The following is a 19,856-nucleotide window of genomic DNA, read 5'->3' as shown; positions in this document are numbered from 1 at the left end:
CATTTTCTCACTTGTTTGAGTAATTTTTCATGGAAAAAACAAGGTTTCATGAATGGTGAAAAATTTTCACCAGAATCACATACCGCGGGTCTACGTTTTTTTCTGATTTGGGTCAAAAATTTAAAAGTGCTTTTTGTCACGTTTCTGAGCAAAATTTGGCCAAATTTACCATGCCTATGCATTTTCCCACTCGTTTGAGTAATTTGTCATGGAAAAAACAAGGTTTCATGAATGGTCAAAATTTTCACCAGAATCACATACCGCGGGTCTACGTTTTTTTCTGATTTGGGTCAAAAATTGAAAAGTGCTTTTTGTCACGTTTCTGAGCAAAATTTGGCCCAATTTACCATGCCCATGCATTTTCCCACGTGTTTGAGTAATTTTTCATGGAAAAAACAAGGTTTCATGAATGGTCAAAATTTTCACCAGAATCACATACCGCGGGTCTACGTTTTTTTCTGATTTGGGTCAAAAATTGAAAAGTGCTTTTTGTCACATTTCTAAGCAAAATTTGGCCCAATTTACCATGCCCATGCATTTTCCCACTCGTTTGAGTAATTTGTCATGGAAAAAACAAGGTTTCATGAATTGTCAAAATTTTCACCAGAATCACATACCGCGGGTCTACGTTTTTTTCTGATTTGGGTCAAAAATTGAAAAGTGCTTTTTGTCACATTTCTGAGCAAAATTTGGCCCAATTTACCATGCCCATGCATTTTCCCACTCGTTTGAGTAATTTGTCATGGAAAAAACAAGGTTTCATGAATGGTCAAAATTTTCACCAGAATCACATACCGCGGGTCTATGTTTTTTTCTGATTTCGGTCAAAAATTGAAAAGTGCTTTTTGTCACATTTCTGAGCCAATTTGGCCCAATTTACCATGCCCATGCATTTTCCCACTTGTTTGAGTAATTTTTCATGGAAAAACAAGGTTTCATGAATGGTCAAAATTTTCACCAGAATCACATACCGCGGGTCTACGTTTTTTTCTGATTTGGGTCAAAAATTGAAAAGTGCTTTTTGTCACATTTCTGAGCAAAATTTGGCCCAATTTACCATGCCTATGCATTTTCCCACTCGTTTGAGTAATTTTTCATGGAAAAAACAAGGTTTCATGAATGGTCAAAATTTTCACCAGAATCACATACCGCGGGTCTACGTTTTTTTCTGATTTGGGTCAAAAATTGAAAAGTGCTTTTTTTTCACGTTTCTGAGCAAAATTTGGCCCAATTTACCATGCCCATGCATTTTCCCACTTGTTTGAGTAATTTTTTCTGGTGAAAATTTTGACCATTCATGAAACCTTGTTTTTTCCATGACAAATTACTCAAACGAGTGGGAAAATGCACGGGCATGGTAAATTGGGCCAAATTTTGCTCAGAAACGTGAAAAAAAGCATTTTTCAATTTTTGACCCAAATCAGAAAAAAATGTAGACCCGCGGTATGTGATTCTGGTGAAAATTTTTCACCATTCATGAAACCTTGTTTTTTCCATGAAAAATTACTCAAACAAGTGGGAAAATGCATGGGCATGGTGAATTGGGCCAAATTTTGCTCAGAAATGTGACAAAAAGCACTTTTCAATTTTTGACCCAAATCAGAAAAAAACGTAGACCCGCGGTATGTGATTCTGGTGAAAATTTTTCACCATTCATGAAACCTTGTTTTTTCCATGACAAATTACTCAAACGAGTGAGAAAATGCATTGGCATGGTAAATTGGGCCAAATTTTGCTCAGAAATGTGACAAAAAGCACTTTTCAATTTTTGACCCAAATCAGAAAAAAACGTAGACCCGCGGTATGTGATTCTGGTGAAAAATTTGACCATTCATTAAACCTTGTTTTTTCCATGAAAAATGACTCAAACGAGTGGGAAAATGCATGGGCATGGTAAATTGGGCCAAATTTTGCTCAGAAACGTGACAAAAAGCACTTTTCAATTTTTGACCCAAATCAGAATAAAACGTAGACCCGCGGTATGTGATTCTGGTGAAAATTTTGACCATTCATGAAACCTTGTTTTTTCCATGACAAATTACTCAAACGAGTGGGAAAATGCATGGGCATGGTAAATTGGGCCAAATTTTGCTCAGAAATGTGACAAAAAGCACTTTTCAATTTTTGACCCAAATCAGAAAAAACATATACCCGTGTTATGTGATAATGGTGAAAATTTTGACCATTCATGAAACCTTGTTTTTTCCATGACAAATTACTCAAACGAGTGGGAAAATGCATGGGCATGGTAAATTGGGCCAAATTTTGCTCAGAAATAAGACAAAAAGCACTTTTCAATTTTTGACCCAAATCAGAAAAAAACGTAGACCCGCGGTATGTGATTCTGGTGAAAATTTTGATCATTCATGAAACCTTGTTTTTTCCATGAAAAATTACTCAAACGAGTGGGAAAATGCATGGGCATGGTAAATTGGGATAAATTTTGCTCAGAAACGTGACAAAAAGCACTTTTCAATTTTTGACCCAAATCAGAAAAAAACGTAGACCCGCGGTATGTGATTCTGGTGAAAATTTTGACCATTCATGAAACCTTGTTTTTTCCAAGACAAATTACTCAAACGAGTGGGAAAATGCATGGGCATGGTAAATTGGGCCAAATTTTGCTCAGAAATGTGACAAAAAGCACTTTTCAATTTTTGACCCAAATCAGAAAAAAACGTAGACCCGCGGTATGTGATTCTGGTGAAAATTTTTACCATTCATGAAACCTTGTTTTTTCCATGAAAAATTACTCAAACAAGTGGGAAAATGCATGGGCATGGTAAATTGGGCCAAATTTTGCTCAGAAACGTGACAAAAAGCACTTTTCAATTTTTGACCCAAATCAGAAAAAAACGTAGACCCGCGGTATGTGATTCTGGTGAAAATTTTGACTATTCATGAAACCTTGTTTTTTCCATGAAAAATTACTCAAACAAGTGGGAAAATGCATGGGCATGGTAAATTGGGCCAAATTTTGCTCAGAAATGTGACAAAAAGCACTTTTCAATTTTTGACCCAAATCAGAAAAAAACGTAGACCCGCGGTATGTGATTCTGGTGAAAATTTTGACCATTCATGAAACCTTGTTTTTTCCATGAAAAATTACTCAAACAAGTAGGAAAATGCATGGGCATGGTAAATTGGGCCAAATTTTGCTCAGAAACGTGACAAAAAGCACTTTTCAATTTTTGACCTAAATCAGAAAAAAACGTAGACCAGCGGTATGTGATTCTGGTGAAAATTTTGACCATTCATGAAACCTTGTTTTTTCCATGACAAATTACTCAAACGAGTGGGAAAATGCATGGGCATGGTAAATTTGCCCAAATTTTGCTCAGAAACGTGACAAAAAGCATTTTTCAATTTTTGACCCAAATCAGAAAAAAATGTAGACCCGCGGTATGTGATTCTGGTGAAATTTTTGACCATTCATGAAACCTTGTTTTTTCCATGACAAATTACTCAAACGAGTGGGAAAATGCATGGGCATGGTAAATTTGCCCAAATTTTGCTCAGAAACGTGACAAAAAGCATTTTTCAATTTTTGACCCAAATCAGAAAAAAACGTAGACCCGCGGTATGTGATTCTGGTGAAATTTTTGACCATTCATGAAACCTTGTTTTTTCCATGACAAATTACTCAAACGAGTGGGAAAATGTATGGGCATGGTAAATTGGGCCAAATTTTGCTCAGAAACGTGACAAAAAGCACTTTTCAATTTTTTACCCAAATCAGAAAAAAACGTAGACCCGCGGTATGTGATTCTGGTGAAAATTTTGACCATTCATGAAACCTTGTTTTTTCCATGACAAATTACTCAAACGAGTGGGAAAATGCATGGGCATGGTAAATTGGGCCAAATTTTGCTCAGAAACGTGACAAAAAGCACTTTTCAATTTTTGACCCAAATCAGAAAAAAACGTAGACCCGCGGTATGTGATTCTGGTTAAATTTTTGACCATTCATGAAACCTTGTTTTTTCCATGACAAATTACTCAAACGAGTGGGAAAATGCATGGGCATGGTAAATTGGGCCAAATTTTGCTCAGAAACGTGACAAAAAGCACTTTTCAATTTTTGACCCAAATCAGAAAAAAACGTAGACCCGCGGTATGTGATTCTGGTGAAAATTTTGACCATTCATGAAACCTTGTTTTTTCCAAGACAAATTACTCAAACGAGTGGGAAAATGCATGGGCATGGTAAATTGGGCCAAATTTTGCTCAGAAATGTGACAAAAAGCACTTTTCAATTTTTGACCCAAATCAGAAAAAAACGTAGACCCGCGGTATGTGATTCTGGTGAAAATTTTTACCATTCATGAAACCTTGTTTTTTCCATGAAAAATTACTCAAACAAGTGGGAAAATGCATGGGCATGGTAAATTGGGCCAAATTTTGCTCAGAAACGTGACAAAAAGCACTTTTCAATTTTTGACCCAAATCAGAAAAAAACGTAGACCCGCGGTATGTGATTCTGGTGAAAATTTTGACTATTCATGAAACCTTGTTTTTTCCATGAAAAATTACTCAAACAAGTGGGAAAATGCATGGGCATGGTAAATTTGGCCAAATTTTGCTCAGAAATGTGACAAAAAGCACTTTTCAATTTTTGACCCAAATCAGAAAAAAACGTAGACCCGCGGTATGTGATTCTGGTGAAAATTTTGACCATTCATGAAACCTTGTTTTTTCCATGAAAAATTACTCAAACAAGTAGGAAAATGCATGGGCATGGTAAATTGGGCCAAATTTTGCTCAGAAACGTGACAAAAAGCACTTTTCAATTTTTGACCTAAATCAGAAAAAAACGTAGACCAGCGGTATGTGATTCTGGTGAAAATTTTGACCATTCATGAAACCTTGTTTTTTCCATGACAAATTACTCAAACGAGTGGGAAAATGCATGGGCATGGTAAATTTGCCCAAATTTTGCTCAGAAACGTGACAAAAAGCATTTTTCAATTTTTGACCCAAATCAGAAAAAAATGTAGACCCGCGGTATGTGATTCTGGTGAAATTTTTGACCATTCATGAAACCTTGTTTTTTCCATGACAAATTACTCAAACGAGTGGGAAAATGCATGGGCATGGTAAATTTGCCCAAATTTTGCTCAGAAACGTGACAAAAAGCATTTTTCAATTTTTGACCCAAATCAGAAAAAAACGTAGACCCGCGGTATGTGATTCTGGTGAAATTTTTGACCATTCATGAAACCTTGTTTTTTCCATGACAAATTACTCAAACGAGTGGGAAAATGCATGGGCATGGTAAATTGGGCCAAATTTTGCTCAGAAACGTGACAAAAAGCACTTTTCAATTTTTTACCCAAATCAGAAAAAAACGTAGACCCGCGGTATGTGATTCTGGTGAAAATTTTGACCATTCATGAAACCTTGTTTTTTCCATGACAAATTACTCAAACGAGTGGGAAAATGCATGGGCATGGTAAATTGGGCCAAATTTTGCTCAGAAATGTGACAAAAAGCACTTTTCAATTTTTGACCCAAATCAGAAAAAAACGTAGACCCGCGGTATGTGATTCTGGTGAAAATTTTGACCATTCATGAAACCTTGTTTTTTCCATGAAAAATTACTCAAACAAGTGGGAAAATGCATGGGCATGGTAAATTGGGCCAAATTTTGCTCAGAAACGTGACAAAAAGCACTTTTCAATTTTTGACCCAAATCAGAAAAAAACGTAGACCCGCGGTATGTGATTCTGGTGAAAATTTTGACTATTCATGAAACCTTGTTTTTTCCATGAAAAATTACTCAAACAAGTGGGAAAATGCATGGGCATGGTAAATTGGGCCAAATTTTGCTCAGAAATGTGACAAAAAGCACTTTTCAATTTTTGACCCAAATCAGAAAAAAACGTAGACCCGCGGTATGTGATTCTGGTGAAAATTTTGACCATTCATGAAACCTTGTTTTTTCCATGAAAAATTACTCAAACAAGTAGGAAAATGCATGGGCATGGTAAATTGGGCCAAATTTTGCTCAGAAACGTGACAAAAAGCACTTTTCAATTTTTGACCCAAATCAGAAAAAAACGTAGACCAGCGGTATGTGATTCTGGTGAAAATTTTGACCATTCATGAAACCTTGTTTTTTCCATGACAAATTACTCAAACGAGTGGGAAAATGCATGGGCATGGTAAATTTGCCCAAATTTTGCTCAGAAACGTGACAAAAAGCATTTTTCAATTTTTGACCCAAATCAGAAAAAAATGTAGACCCGCGGTATGTGATTCTGGTGAAATTTTTGACCATTCATGAAACCTTGTTTTTTCCATGACAAATTACTCAAACGAGTGGGAAAATGCATGGGCATGGTAAATTTGCCCAAATTTTGCTCAGAAACGTGACAAAAAGCATTTTTCAATTTTTGACCCAAATCAGAAAAAAACGTAGACCCGCGGTATGTGATTCTGGTGAAATTTTTGACCATTCATGAAACCTTGTTTTTTCCATGACAAATTACTCAAACGAGTGGGAAAATGCATGGGCATGGTAAATTGGGCCAAATTTTGCTCAGAAATGTGACAAAAAGCACTTTTCAATTTTTGACCCAAATCAGAAAAAAACGTAGACCCGCGGTATGTGATTCTGGTGAAAATTTTGACCATTCATGAAACCTTGTTTTTTCCATGAAAAATTACTCAAACAAGTGGGAAAATGCATGGGCATGGTAAATTGGGCCAAATTTTGCTCAGAAACGTGACAAAAAGCACTTTTCAATTTTTGACCCAAATCAGAAAAAAACGTAGACCCGCGGTATGTGATTCTGGTGAAAATTTTGACTATTCATGAAACCTTGTTTTTTCCATGAAAAATTACTCAAACAAGTGGGAAAATGCATGGGCATGGTAAATTGGGCCAAATTTTGCTCAGAAATGTGACAAAAAGCACTTTTCAATTTTTGACCCAAATCAGAAAAAAACGTAGACCCGCGGTATGTGATTCTGGTGAAATTTTTGACCATTCATGAAACCTTGTTTTTTCCATGAAAAATTACTCAAACAAGTAGGAAAATGCATGGGCATGGTAAATTGGGCCAAATTTTGCTCAGAAACGTGACAAAAAGCACTTTTCAATTTTTGACCTAAATCAGAAAAAAACGTAGACCAGCGGTATGTGATTCTGGTGAAAATTTTGACCATTCATGAAACCTTGTTTTTTCCATGACAAATTACTCAAACGAGTGGGAAAATGCATGGGCATGGTAAATTTGCCCAAATTTTGCTCAGAAACGTGACAAAAAGCATTTTTCAATTTTTGACCCAAATCAGAAAAAAATGTAGACCCGCGGTATGTTATTCTGGTGAAATTTTTGACCATTCATGAAACCTTGTTTTTTCCATGACAAATTACTCAAACGAGTGGGAAAATGCATGGGCATGGTAAATTTGCCCAAATTTTGCTCAGAAACGTGACAAAAAGCATTTTTCAATTTTTGACCCAAATCAGAAAAAAACGTAGACCCGCGGTATGTGATTCTGGTGAAATTTTTGACCATTCATGAAACCTTGTTTTTTCCATGACAAATTACTCAAACGAGTGGGAAAATGCATGGGCATGGTAAATTGGGCCAAATTTTGCTCAGAAACGTGACAAAAAGCACTTTTCAATTTTTTACCCAAATCAGAAAAAAACGTAGACCCGCGGTATGTGATTCTGGTGAAAATTTTGACCATTCATGAAACCTTGTTTTTTCCATGACAAATTACTCAAACGAGTGGGAAAATGCATGGGCATGGTAAATTGGGCCAAATTTTGCTCAGAAACGTGACAAAAAGCACTTTTCAATTTTTGACCCAAATCAGAAAAAAACGTAGACCCGCGGTATGTGATTCTGGTGAAAATTTTGACCTTTCATGAAACCTTGTTTTTTCCATGAAAAATGACTCAAACGAGTGGGAAAATGCATGGGCATGGTAAATTGGGCCAAATTTTGCTCAGAAACGTGACAAAAAGCACTTTTCAATTTTTTACCCAAATCAGAAAAAAACGTAGACCCGCGGTATGTGATTCTGGTGAAAATTTTGACCATTCATGAAACCTTGTTTTTTCCATGACAAATTACTCAAACGAGTGGGAAAATGCATGGGCATGGTAAATTGGGCCAAATTTTGCTCAGAAATGTGACAAAAAGCACTTTTCAATTTTTGACCCAAATCAGAAAAAAACGTAGACCCGCGGTATGTGATTCTGGTGAAAATTTTGACCATTCATGAAACCTTGTTTTTTCCATGAAAAATTACTCAAACAAGTGGGAAAATGCATGGGCATGGTAAATTGGGCCAAATTTTGCTCAGAAACGTGACAAAAAGCACTTTTCAATTTTTGACCCAAATCAGAAAAAAACGTAGACCCGCGGTATGTGATTCTGGTGAAAATTTTGACTATTCATGAAACCTTGTTTTTTCCATGAAAAATTACTCAAACAAGTGGGAAAATGCATGGGCATGGTAAATTGGGCCAAATTTTGCTCAGAAATGTGACAAAAAGCACTTTTCAATTTTTGACCCAAATCAGAAAAAAACGTAGACCCGCGGTATGTGATTCTGGTGAAAATTTTGACCATTCATGAAACCTTGTTTTTTCCATGAAAAATTACTCAAACAAGTAGGAAAATGCATGGGCATGGTAAATTGGGCCAAATTTTGCTCAGAAACGTGACAAAAAGCACTTTTCAATTTTTGACCCAAATCAGAAAAAAACGTAGACCAGCGGTATGTGATTCTGGTGAAAATTTTGACCATTCATGAAACCTTGTTTTTTCCATGACAAATTACTCAAACGAGTGGGAAAATGCATGGGCATGGTAAATTTGCCCAAATTTTGCTCAGAAACGTGACAAAAAGCATTTTTCAATTTTTGACCCAAATCAGAAAAAAATGTAGACCCGCGGTATGTGATTCTGGTGAAATTTTTGACCATTCATGAAACCTTGTTTTTTCCATGACAAATTACTCAAACGAGTGGGAAAATGCATGGGCATGGTAAATTTGCCCAAATTTTGCTCAGAAACGTGACAAAAAGCATTTTTCAATTTTTGACCCAAATCAGAAAAAAACGTAGACCCGCGGTATGTGATTCTGGTGAAATTTTTGACCATTCATGAAACCTTGTTTTTTCCATGACAAATTACTCAAACGAGTGGGAAAATGCATGGGCATGGTAAATTGGGCCAAATTTTGCTCAGAAATGTGACAAAAAGCACTTTTCAATTTTTGACCCAAATCAGAAAAAAACGTAGACCCGCGGTATGTGATTCTGGTGAAAATTTTGACCATTCATGAAACCTTGTTTTTTCCATGAAAAATTACTCAAACAAGTGGGAAAATGCATGGGCATGGTAAATTGGGCCAAATTTTGCTCAGAAACGTGACAAAAAGCACTTTTCAATTTTTGACCCAAATCAGAAAAAAACGTAGACCCGCGGTATGTGATTCTGGTGAAAATTTTGACTATTCATGAAACCTTGTTTTTTCCATGAAAAATTACTCAAACAAGTGGGAAAATGCATGGGCATGGTAAATTGGGCCAAATTTTGCTCAGAAATGTGACAAAAAGCACTTTTCAATTTTTGACCCAAATCAGAAAAAAACGTAGACCCGCGGTATGTGATTCTGGTGAAATTTTTGACCATTCATGAAACCTTGTTTTTTCCATGAAAAATTACTCAAACAAGTAGGAAAATGCATGGGCATGGTAAATTGGGCCAAATTTTGCTCAGAAATGTGACAAAAAGCACTTTCAAATTTTTGACCCAAATCAGAAAAAAACGTAGACCCGCAGTATGTGATTCTGGTGAAAATTTTTCACCATTCATGAAACCTTGTTTTTTCCATGAAAAATTACTCAAACAAGTGAGAAAATGCATGGGCATGGTAAATTGGGCCAAATTTTGCTCAGAAATGTGACAAAAAGCACTTTTCAATTTTTGACCCAAATCAGAAAAAAACGTAGACCCGCGGTATGTGATTCTGGTGAAAATTTTGACCATTCATGAAACCTTGTTTTTTCCATGACAAATTACTCAAACGAGTGGGAAAATGCATAGGCATGGTAAATTTGGCCAAATTTTGCTCAGAAACGTGACAAAAAGCATTTTTCAATTTTTGACCCAAATCAGAAAAAAACGTAGACCCGCGGTATGTGATTCTGGTGAAAATTTTTCACCTTTCATGAAACCTTGTTTTTTCCATGAAAAATTACTCAAACAAGTGGGAAAATGCATGGGCATGGTAAATTGGGCCAAATTTTGCTCAGAAATGTGACAAAAAGCACTTTTCAATTTTTGACCCAAATCAGAAAAAAACGTAGACCCGCGGTATGTGATTCTGGTGAAAATTTTGACCATTCATGAAACCTTGTTTTTTCCATGAAAAATTACTCAAACAAGTGGGAAAATGCATGGGCATGGTAAATTGGGCCAAATTTTGCTCAGAAATGTGACAAAAAGCACTTTTCAATTTTTGACCCAAATCAGAAAAAAACGTAGACCCGCAGTATGTGATTCTGGTGAAAATTTTTCACCATTCATGAAACCTTGTTTTTTCCATGACAAATTACTCAAACGAGTGGGAAAATGCATAGGCATGGTAAATTGGGCCAAATTTTGCTCAGAAACGTGACAAGGCACTTTTAAATTTTTGACCCAAATCAGAAAAAAACGTAGACCCGCGGTATGTGATTCTGTTGAAAATTTTTCACCATTCATGAAACCTTGTTTTTTCCATGAAAAATTACTCAAACAAGTGAGAAAATGCATGGGCATGGTAAATTGGGCCAAATTTTGCTCAGAAATGTGACAAAAAACACTTTTCAATTTTTTACCCAAATCAGAAAAAAACGTAGACCCGCGGTATGTGATTCTGGTGAAAATTTTGACCATTCATGAAACCTTGTTTTTTCCATGACAAATTACTCAAACGAGTGGGAAAATGCATGGGCATGGTAAATTGGGCCAAATTTTGCTCAGAAATGTGACAAAAAGCACTTTTCAATTTTTGACCCAAATCAGAAAAAAACGTAGACCCGCGGTATGTGATTCTGGTGAAAATTTTTCACCATTCATGAAACCTTGTTTTTTCCATGAAAAATTACTCAAACAAGTGGGAAAATGCATGGGCATGGTAAATTGGGCCAAATTTTGCTCAGAAATGTGACAAAAAGCACTTTTCAATTTTTGACCCAAATCAGAAAAAAACGTAGACCCGCGGTATGTGATTCTGGTGAAAATTTTTCACCATTCATGAAACCTTGTTTTTTCCATGACAAATTACTCAAACGAGTGGGAAAATGCATGGGCATGGTAAATTGGGCCAAATTTTGCTCAGAAATGTGACAAAAAGCACTTTTCAATTTTTGACCCAAATCAGAAAAAAACGTAGACCCGCGGTATGTGATTCTGGTGAAAATTTTTCACCATTCATGAAACCTTGTTTTTTCCATGAAAAATTACTCAAACAAGTGGGAAAATGCATGGGCTTGGTAAATTGGGCCAAATTTTGCTCAGAAATGTGACAAAAAGCACTTTTCAATTTTTGACCCAAATCAGAAAAAAACGTAGACCCGCGGTATGTGATTCTGGTGAAAATTTTTCACCATTCATGAAACCTTGTTTTTTCCATGACAAATTACTCAAACGAGTGGGAAAATGCATGGGCATGGTAAATTGGGCCAAATTTTGCTCAGAAATGTGACAAAAAGCACTTTTCAATTTTTGACCCAAATCAGAAAAAATTGTAGATCCGCGGTATGTGATTCTGGTGAAAATTTTGACCATTCATGAAACCTTGTTTTTTCCATGAAAAATTACTCAAACAAGTGGGAAAATGCATGGGCATGGTAAATTGGGCCAAATTTTGCTCAGAAATGTGACAAAAAGCACTTTTAAATTTTTGACCCAAATCAGAAAAAAACGTAGACCCGCGGTATGTGATTCTGGTGAAAATTTTGACCATTCATGAAACCTTGTTTTTCCATGAAAAATTACTCAAACAAGTGGGAAAATGCATGGGCATGGTAAATTGGGCCAAATTTTGCTCAGAAACGTGACAAAAAGCACTTTTAAATTTTTGACCCAAATCAGAAAAAAACGTAGACCCGCGGTATGTGATTCTGGTGAAAATTTTTCACCGTTCATTAAACCTTGTTTTTTCCATGAAAAATGACTCAAACTAGTGGGAAAATGCATGGGTATGGTAAATTGGGCCAAATTTTGCTCAGAAATGTGACAAAAAGCACTTTTCAATTTTTGACCCAAATCAGAAAAAAACGTAGACCCGCGTTATGTGATTCTGGTGAAAATTTTTCACCATTCATGAAACCTTGTTTTTTCCATGAAAAATTACTCAAACAAGTGAGAAAATGCATGGGCATGGTAAATTGGGCCAAATTTTGCTCAGAAATGTGACAAAAAACACTTTTCAATTTTTTACCCAAATCAGAAAAAAACGTAGACCCGCGGTATGTGATTCTGGTGAAAATTTTTCACCATTCATGAAACCTTGTTTTTTCCATGACAAATTACTCAAACGAGTGGGAAAATGCATGGGCATGGTAAATTGGGCCAAATTTTGCTCAGAAATGTGACAAAAAGCACTTTTCAATTTTTGACCCAAATCAGAAAAAAACGTAGACCCGCGGTATGTGATTCTGGTGAAAATTTTGACCATTCATGAAACCTTGTTTTTTCCATGAAAAATTACTCAAACAAGTGGGAAAATGCATGGGCATGGTAAATTGGGCCAAATTTTGCTCAGAAATGTGACAAAAAGCACTTTTCAATTTTTGACCCAAATCAGAAAAAAACGTAGACCCGCGGTATGTGATTCTGGTGAAAATTTTGACCATTCATGAAACCTTGTTTTTCCATGAAAAATTACTCAAACAAGTGGGAAAATGCATGGGCATGGTAAATTGGGCCAAATTTTGCTCAGAAACGTGACAAAAAGCACTTTTAAATTTTTGACCCAAATCAGAAAAAAACGTAGACCCGCGGTATGTGATTCTGGTGAAAATTTTTCACCGTTCATTAAACCTTGTTTTTTCCATGAAAAATGACTCAAACTAGTGGGAAAATGCATGGGTATGGTAAATTGGGCCAAATTTTGCTCAGAAATGTGACAAAAAGCACTTTTCAATTTTTGACCTAAATCAGAAAAAAACGTAGACCCGCGGTATGTGATTCTGGTGAAAATTTTGACCATTCATGAAACCTTGTTTTTCCATGAAAAATTACTCAAACAAGTGGGAAAATGCATGGGCATGGTAAATTGGGCCAAATTTTGCTCAGAAACGTGACAAAAAGCACCTTTAAATTTTTGACCCAAATCAGAAAAAAACGTAGACCCGCGGTATGTGATTCTGGTGAAAATTTTGACCATTCATGAAATCTTGTTTTTTCCATGACAAATTACTCAAACGAGTGGGAAAATGCATGGGCATGGTAAATTGGGCCAAATTTTGCTCAGAAATGTGACAAAAAGCACTTTTCAATTTTTGACCCAAATCAGAAAAAAACGTAGACCCGCGGTATGTGATTCTGGTGAAAATTTTGACCATTCATGAAACCTTGTTTTTTCCATGAAAAATTACTCAAACAAGTGGGAAAATGCATGGGCATGGTAAATTGGGCCAAATTTTGCTCAGAAATAAGACAAAAAGCACTTTTCAATTTTTGACCCAAATCAGAAAAAAACGTAGACCCGCGGTATGTGATTCTGGTGAAAATTTTGACCATTCATGAAATCTTGTTTTTTCCATGACAAATTACTCAAACGAGTGGGAAAATGCATGGGCATGGTAAATTGGGCCAAATTTTGCTCAGAAATGTGACGAAAAGCACTTTTCAATTTTTGACCCAAATCAGAAAAAAACGTAGACCAGCGGTATGTGATTCTGGTGAAAATTTTGACCATTCATGAAACCTTTTTTTTTTCCATGACAAATTACTCAAACGAGTGGGAAAATGCATGGGCATGGTAAATTTGGCCAAATTTTGCTCAGAAACGTGACAAAAAGCACTTTTCAATTTTTGACCCAAATCAGAAAAAAATGTAGACCCGCGGTATGTGATTCTGGTGAAAATTTTTCACCATTCATGAAACCTTGTTTTTTCCATGACAAATTACTCAAACGAGTGAGAAAATGCATTGGCATGGTAAATTGGGCCAAATTTTGCTCAGAAATGTGACAAAAAGCACTTTTCAATTTTTGACCCGAATCAGAAAAAAACGTAGACCCGCGGTATGTGATTCTGGTGAAAATTTTGACCATTCATGAAACCTTGTTTTTCCATGAAAAATTACTCAAACAAGTGGGAAAATGCATGGGCATGGTAAATTGGGCCAAATTTTGCTCAGAAACGTGACAAAAAGCACTTTTCAATTTTTGACCCAAATCAGAAAAAAACGTAGACCCGCGGTATGTGATTCTGGTGAAATTTTTGACCATTCATGAAACCTTGTTTTTTCCATGACAAATTACTCAAACGAGTGGGAAAATGCATGGGCATGGTAAATTGGGCCAAATTTTGCTCAGAAATGTGACAAAAAGCACTTTTCAATTTTTGACCCAAATCAGAAAAAAACGTAGACCCGCGGTATGTGATTCTGGTGAAAATTTTGACCATTCATGAAACCTTGTTTTTTCCATGACAAATTACTCAAACGAGTGGGAAAATGCATGGGCATGGTAAATTGGGCCAAATTTTGCTCAGAAATGTGACAAAAAGCACTTTTCAATTTTTGACCCAAATCAGAAAAAAACGTAGACCCGCGGTATGTGATTCTGGTGAAAATTTTGACCATTCATGAAACCTTGTTTTTTCCATGAAAAATTACTCAAACAAGTGGGAAAATGCATGGGCATGGTAAATTGGGCCAAATTTTGCTCAGAAATAAGACAAAAAGCACTTTTCAATTTTTGACCCAAATCAGAAAAAAACGTAGACCCGCGGTATGTGATTCTGGTGAAAATTTTGACCATTCATGAAACCTTGTTTTTTCCATGGAAAATTACTCAAACAAGTGGAAAAATGCATGGGCATGGTAAATTGGGCCAAATTTTGCTCAGAAATAAGACAAAAAGCACTTTTCAATTTTTGACCCAAATCAGAAAAAAAAGTAGACCCGCGGTATGTGATTCTGGTGAAAATTTTGACCATTCATGAAACCTTGTTTTTTCCATGACAATTTACTCAAACGAGTGGGAATATGCATGGGCATGGTAAATTGGGCCAAATTTTGCTCAGAAATGTGACAAAAAGCACTTTACAATTTTTGACCCAAATCAGAAAAAAACGTAGACCCGCGGTATGTGATTCTGGTGAAAATTTTGCTCAGAAACGTGACAAAAAGCACTTTTCAATTTTTGACCAAAATCAGAAAAAAAAGTAGACCCGCGGTATGTGATTCTGGTGAAAATTTTTCACCATTCATGAAACCTTGTTTTTTCCATGAAAAATTACTCAAACGAGTGGGAAAATGCATGGGCATGGTAAATTGGGCCAAATTTTGCTCAGAAACGTGACAAAAAGCACTTTTCAATTTTTGACCCAAATCAGAAAAAACTTAGTCCCGCGGTATGTGATTCTGGTGAAAATTTTGACTATTCATGAAACCTTGTTTTTTCCATGAAAAATTACTCAAACAAGTGGGAAAATGCATGGGCATGGTAAATTGGGCCAAATTTTGCTCAGAAATGTGACAAAAAGCACTTTTCAATTTTTGACCCAAATCAGAAAAAAACGTAGACCCGCGGTATGTGATTCTGGTGAAAATTTTGACTATTCATGAAACCTTGTTTTTTCCATGAAAAATTACTCAAACAAGTGGGAAAATGCATGGGCATGGTAAATTGGGCCAAATTTTGCTCAGAAACGTGACAAAAAGCACTTTTCAATTTTTGACCCAAATCAGAAAAAACTTAGACCCGCGGTATGTGATTCTGGTGAAAATTTTGACTATTCATGAAACCTTGTTTTTTCCATGAAAAATTACTCAAACAAGTGGGAAAATGCATGGGCATGGTAAATTGGGCCAAATTTTGCTCAGAAATGTGACAAAAAGCACTTTTCAATTTTTGACCCAAATCAGAAAAAAACGTAGACCCGCGGTATGTGATTCTGGTGAAAATTTTGACCATTCATGAAACCTTCTTTTTTCCATGAAAAATTACTCAAACGAGTGGGAAAATGCATGGGCAAGGCAAATTGGGCCAAATTTTGCTCAGACATGTGACAAAAAGCACTTTTCAATTTTTGTCCCAAATCAGAAAGAAACGTAGACCCGCGTTATGTGATTCTGGTGAAAATTTTGACCATTCATGAAACCTTGTTTTTTCCATGAAAAATTACTCAAACAAGTGGGAAAATGCATGGGCATGGTAAATTGGGCCAAATTTTGCTCAGAAATGTGACAAAAAGCACTTTTCAATTTTTGACCCAAATCAGAAAAAAACGTAGACCCGCGGTATGTGATTCTGGTGAAAATTTTTTACCATTCATGAAACCTTGTTTTTTCCATGACAAATTACTCAAAGGATTGGGAAAATGCATGGGCATGGTAAATTGGGCCAAATTTTGCTCAGAAATGTGACAAAAAGCACTTTTCAATTTTTGACCCAAATCAGAAAAAAACGTAGACCCGCGGTATGTGATTCTGGTGAATATTTTGACCATTCATGAAACCTTGTTTTTTCCATGACAAATTACTCAAACGAGTGGGAAAATGCATGGGCATGGTAAATTGGGCCAAATTTTGCTCAGACATGTGACAAAAAGCACTTTTCAATTTTTGACCCAAATCAGAAAAAAACGTAGACCCACGGTATGTGATTCTGGTGAAAATTTTGACCATTCATGAAACCTTGTTTTTTCCACGACAAATTACTCAAACGAGTGGGAAAATGCATGGGCATGGTAAATTGGGCCAAATTTTGCTCAGAAATGTGACAAAAAGCACTTTTCAATTTTTGACCCAAATCAGAAAAAAACGTAGACCCGCGGTATGTGATTCTGGTGAAAATTTTGACCATTCATGAAACCTTGTTTTTTCCATGACAAATTACTCAAACGAGTGGGAAAATGCATGGGCATGGTAAATTGGGCCAAATTTTGCTCAGAAATGTGACAAAAAGCACTTTTCAATTTTTGACCCAAATCAGAAAAAAACGTAGACCCGCAGTATGTGATTCTGGTGAAAATTTTGACCATTCATGAAACCTTGTTTTTTCCATGAAAAATTACTCAAACGAGTGGGAAAATGCATGGGCATGGTAAATTGGGCCAAATTTTGCTCAGAAATGTGACAAAAAGCACTTTTCAATTTTTTACCCAAATCAGAAAAAAACGTAGACCCGCGGTATGTGATTCTGGTGAATATTTTGACCATTCATGAAACCTTGTTTTTTCCATGACAAATTACTCAAACGAGTGGGAAAATGCATGGGCATTGTAAATTTGGCCAAATTTTGCTTAGAAATGTGACAAAAAGCACTTTTCAATTTTTGACCCAAATAAAAAAAAAACGAAGACCCGCGGTATGTGATTCTGGTGAAAATTTTGACCATTCATGAAACCTTGTTTTTTCCATGAAAAATTACTCAAATGAGTGGGAAAATGCATGGGCATGGTAAATTGGGCCAAATTTTGCTCAGAAACGTGACAAAAAGCACTTTTCAATTTTTGACCCAAATCAGAAAAAAACGTAGACCCGCGTTATGTGATTCTGGTGAAAATTTTGACCATTCATGAAACCTTGTTTTTTCCATGAAAAATTACTCAAACAAGTGATAAAATGCATGGGCATGGTAAATTGGGCCAAATTTTGCACAGAAATGTGACAAAAAGCACTTTTAAATTTTTGACTCAAATCAGAAAAAAACGTAGACCCGCGGTATGTGATTCTGTTGAAAATTTTGACCATTCATGAAACCTTGTTTTTTCCATGAAAAATTACTCAAACGAGTGGGAAAATGCATGGGCATGGTAAATTGGGCCAAATTTTGCTCAGAAACGTGACAAAAAGCACTTTTCAATTTTTGACCCAAATCAGAAAAAAACGTAGACCCGCGGTATGTGATTCTGGTGAAAATTTTGACCATTCATGAAACCTTGCTTTTTCCATGAAAAATTACTCAAACAAGTGGGAAAATGCATGGGCATGGTAAATTGGGCCAAATTTTGCTCAGAAACGTGACAAAAAGCACTTTTCAATTTTTGACCCAAATCAGAAAAAAACGTAGACCCGCGGTATGTGATTCTGGTGAAAATTTTGACCATTCATGAAACCTTGTTTTTTCCATGACAAATTACTCAAACGAGTGGGAAAATGCATGGGCATGGTAAATTGGGCCAAATTTTGCTCAGAAACGTGACAAAAAGCACTTTTCAATTTTTGACCCAAATCAGAAAAAAACGTACACCAGCGGTATGTGATTCTGGTGAAAATTTTGACCATTCATGAAACCTTGTTTTTTCCATGACAAATTACTCAAACGAGTGGGAAAATGCATGGGCATGGTAAATTGGGCCAAATTTTGCTTAGAAATGTGACAAAAAGCACTTTTCAATTTTTGACCCAAATCAGAAAAAAACGTAGACCCGCGGTATGTGATTCTGGTGAAAATTTTGACCATTCATGAAACCTTGTTTTTTCCATGAAAAATTACTCAAACAAGTGGGAAAATGCATGGGCATGGTAAATTGGGCCAAATTTTGCTCAGAAATGGGACAAAAAGCACTTTTCAATTTTTGACCCAAATCAGAAAAAAACGTAAACCCGCGGTATGTGATTCTGGTGAAAATTTTGACCATTCATGAAACCTTGTTTTTTCCATGACAAATTACTCAAACGAGTGGGAAAATGCATGGGCATGGTAAATTGGGCCAAATTTTGCTCAGAAATGTGACAAAAAGCACTTTTCAATTTTTGACCCAAATCAGAAAAAAACGTAGACCCGCGGTATGCGATTCTGGTGAAAATTTTGACCATTCATGAAACCTTGTTTTTTCCATGAAAAATTACTCAAACAAGTGGGAAAATGCATGGGCATGGTAAATTGGGCCAAATTTTGCTCAGAAACGTGACAAAAAGCACTTTTCAATTTTTGACCTAAATCAGAAAAAAACGTAGACCCGCGGTATGTGATTCTGGTGAAAATTTTGACCATTCATGAAACCTTGTTTTTTCCATGACAAATTACTCAAACGAGTGGGAAAATGCATGGGCATGGTAAATTTGGCCAAATATTGCTCAGAAACGTGACAAAAAGCATTTTTCAATTTTTGACCCAAATCAGAAAAAAACGTAGACCCGCGGTATGTGATTCTGGTGAAAATTTTTCACCATTCATGAAACCTTGTTTTTTCCATGAAAACTTACTCAAACAAGTGGGAAAATGCATGGGCATGGTAAATTGGGCCAAATTTTGCTCAGAAATGTGACAAAAGCACTTTTCAATTTTTGACCCAAATCAGAAAAAAACGTAGACCCGCGGTTTGTGATTCTGGTGAAAATTTTTCACCATTCATGAAACCTTTTTTTTTCCATGACAAATTACTCAAACGAGTGAGAAAATGCATTGGCATGGTAAATTGGGCCAAATTTTGCTCAGAAATGTGAGAAAAAGCACTTTTCAATTTTTGACCGAAATCAGAAAAAAAAGTAGACCCGCGGTATGTGATTCTGGTGAAAAATTTGACCATTCATTATACCTTGTTTTTTCCATGAAAAATTACTCAAACAAGTGGGAAAATGCATGGGCATGGTAAATTGGGCCAAATTTTGCTCAGAAACGTGACAAAAAGCACTTTTCACTTTTTGACCTAAAT

The sequence above is a fragment of the Astyanax mexicanus genome, chromosome 2 (assembly GCF_023375975.1).
Source record: "Astyanax mexicanus isolate ESR-SI-001 chromosome 2, AstMex3_surface, whole genome shotgun sequence".
Lineage (NCBI taxonomy): Eukaryota > Metazoa > Chordata > Actinopteri > Characiformes > Acestrorhamphidae > Astyanax > Astyanax mexicanus.
Note: the sequence above shows the minus strand (reverse complement) of the source record.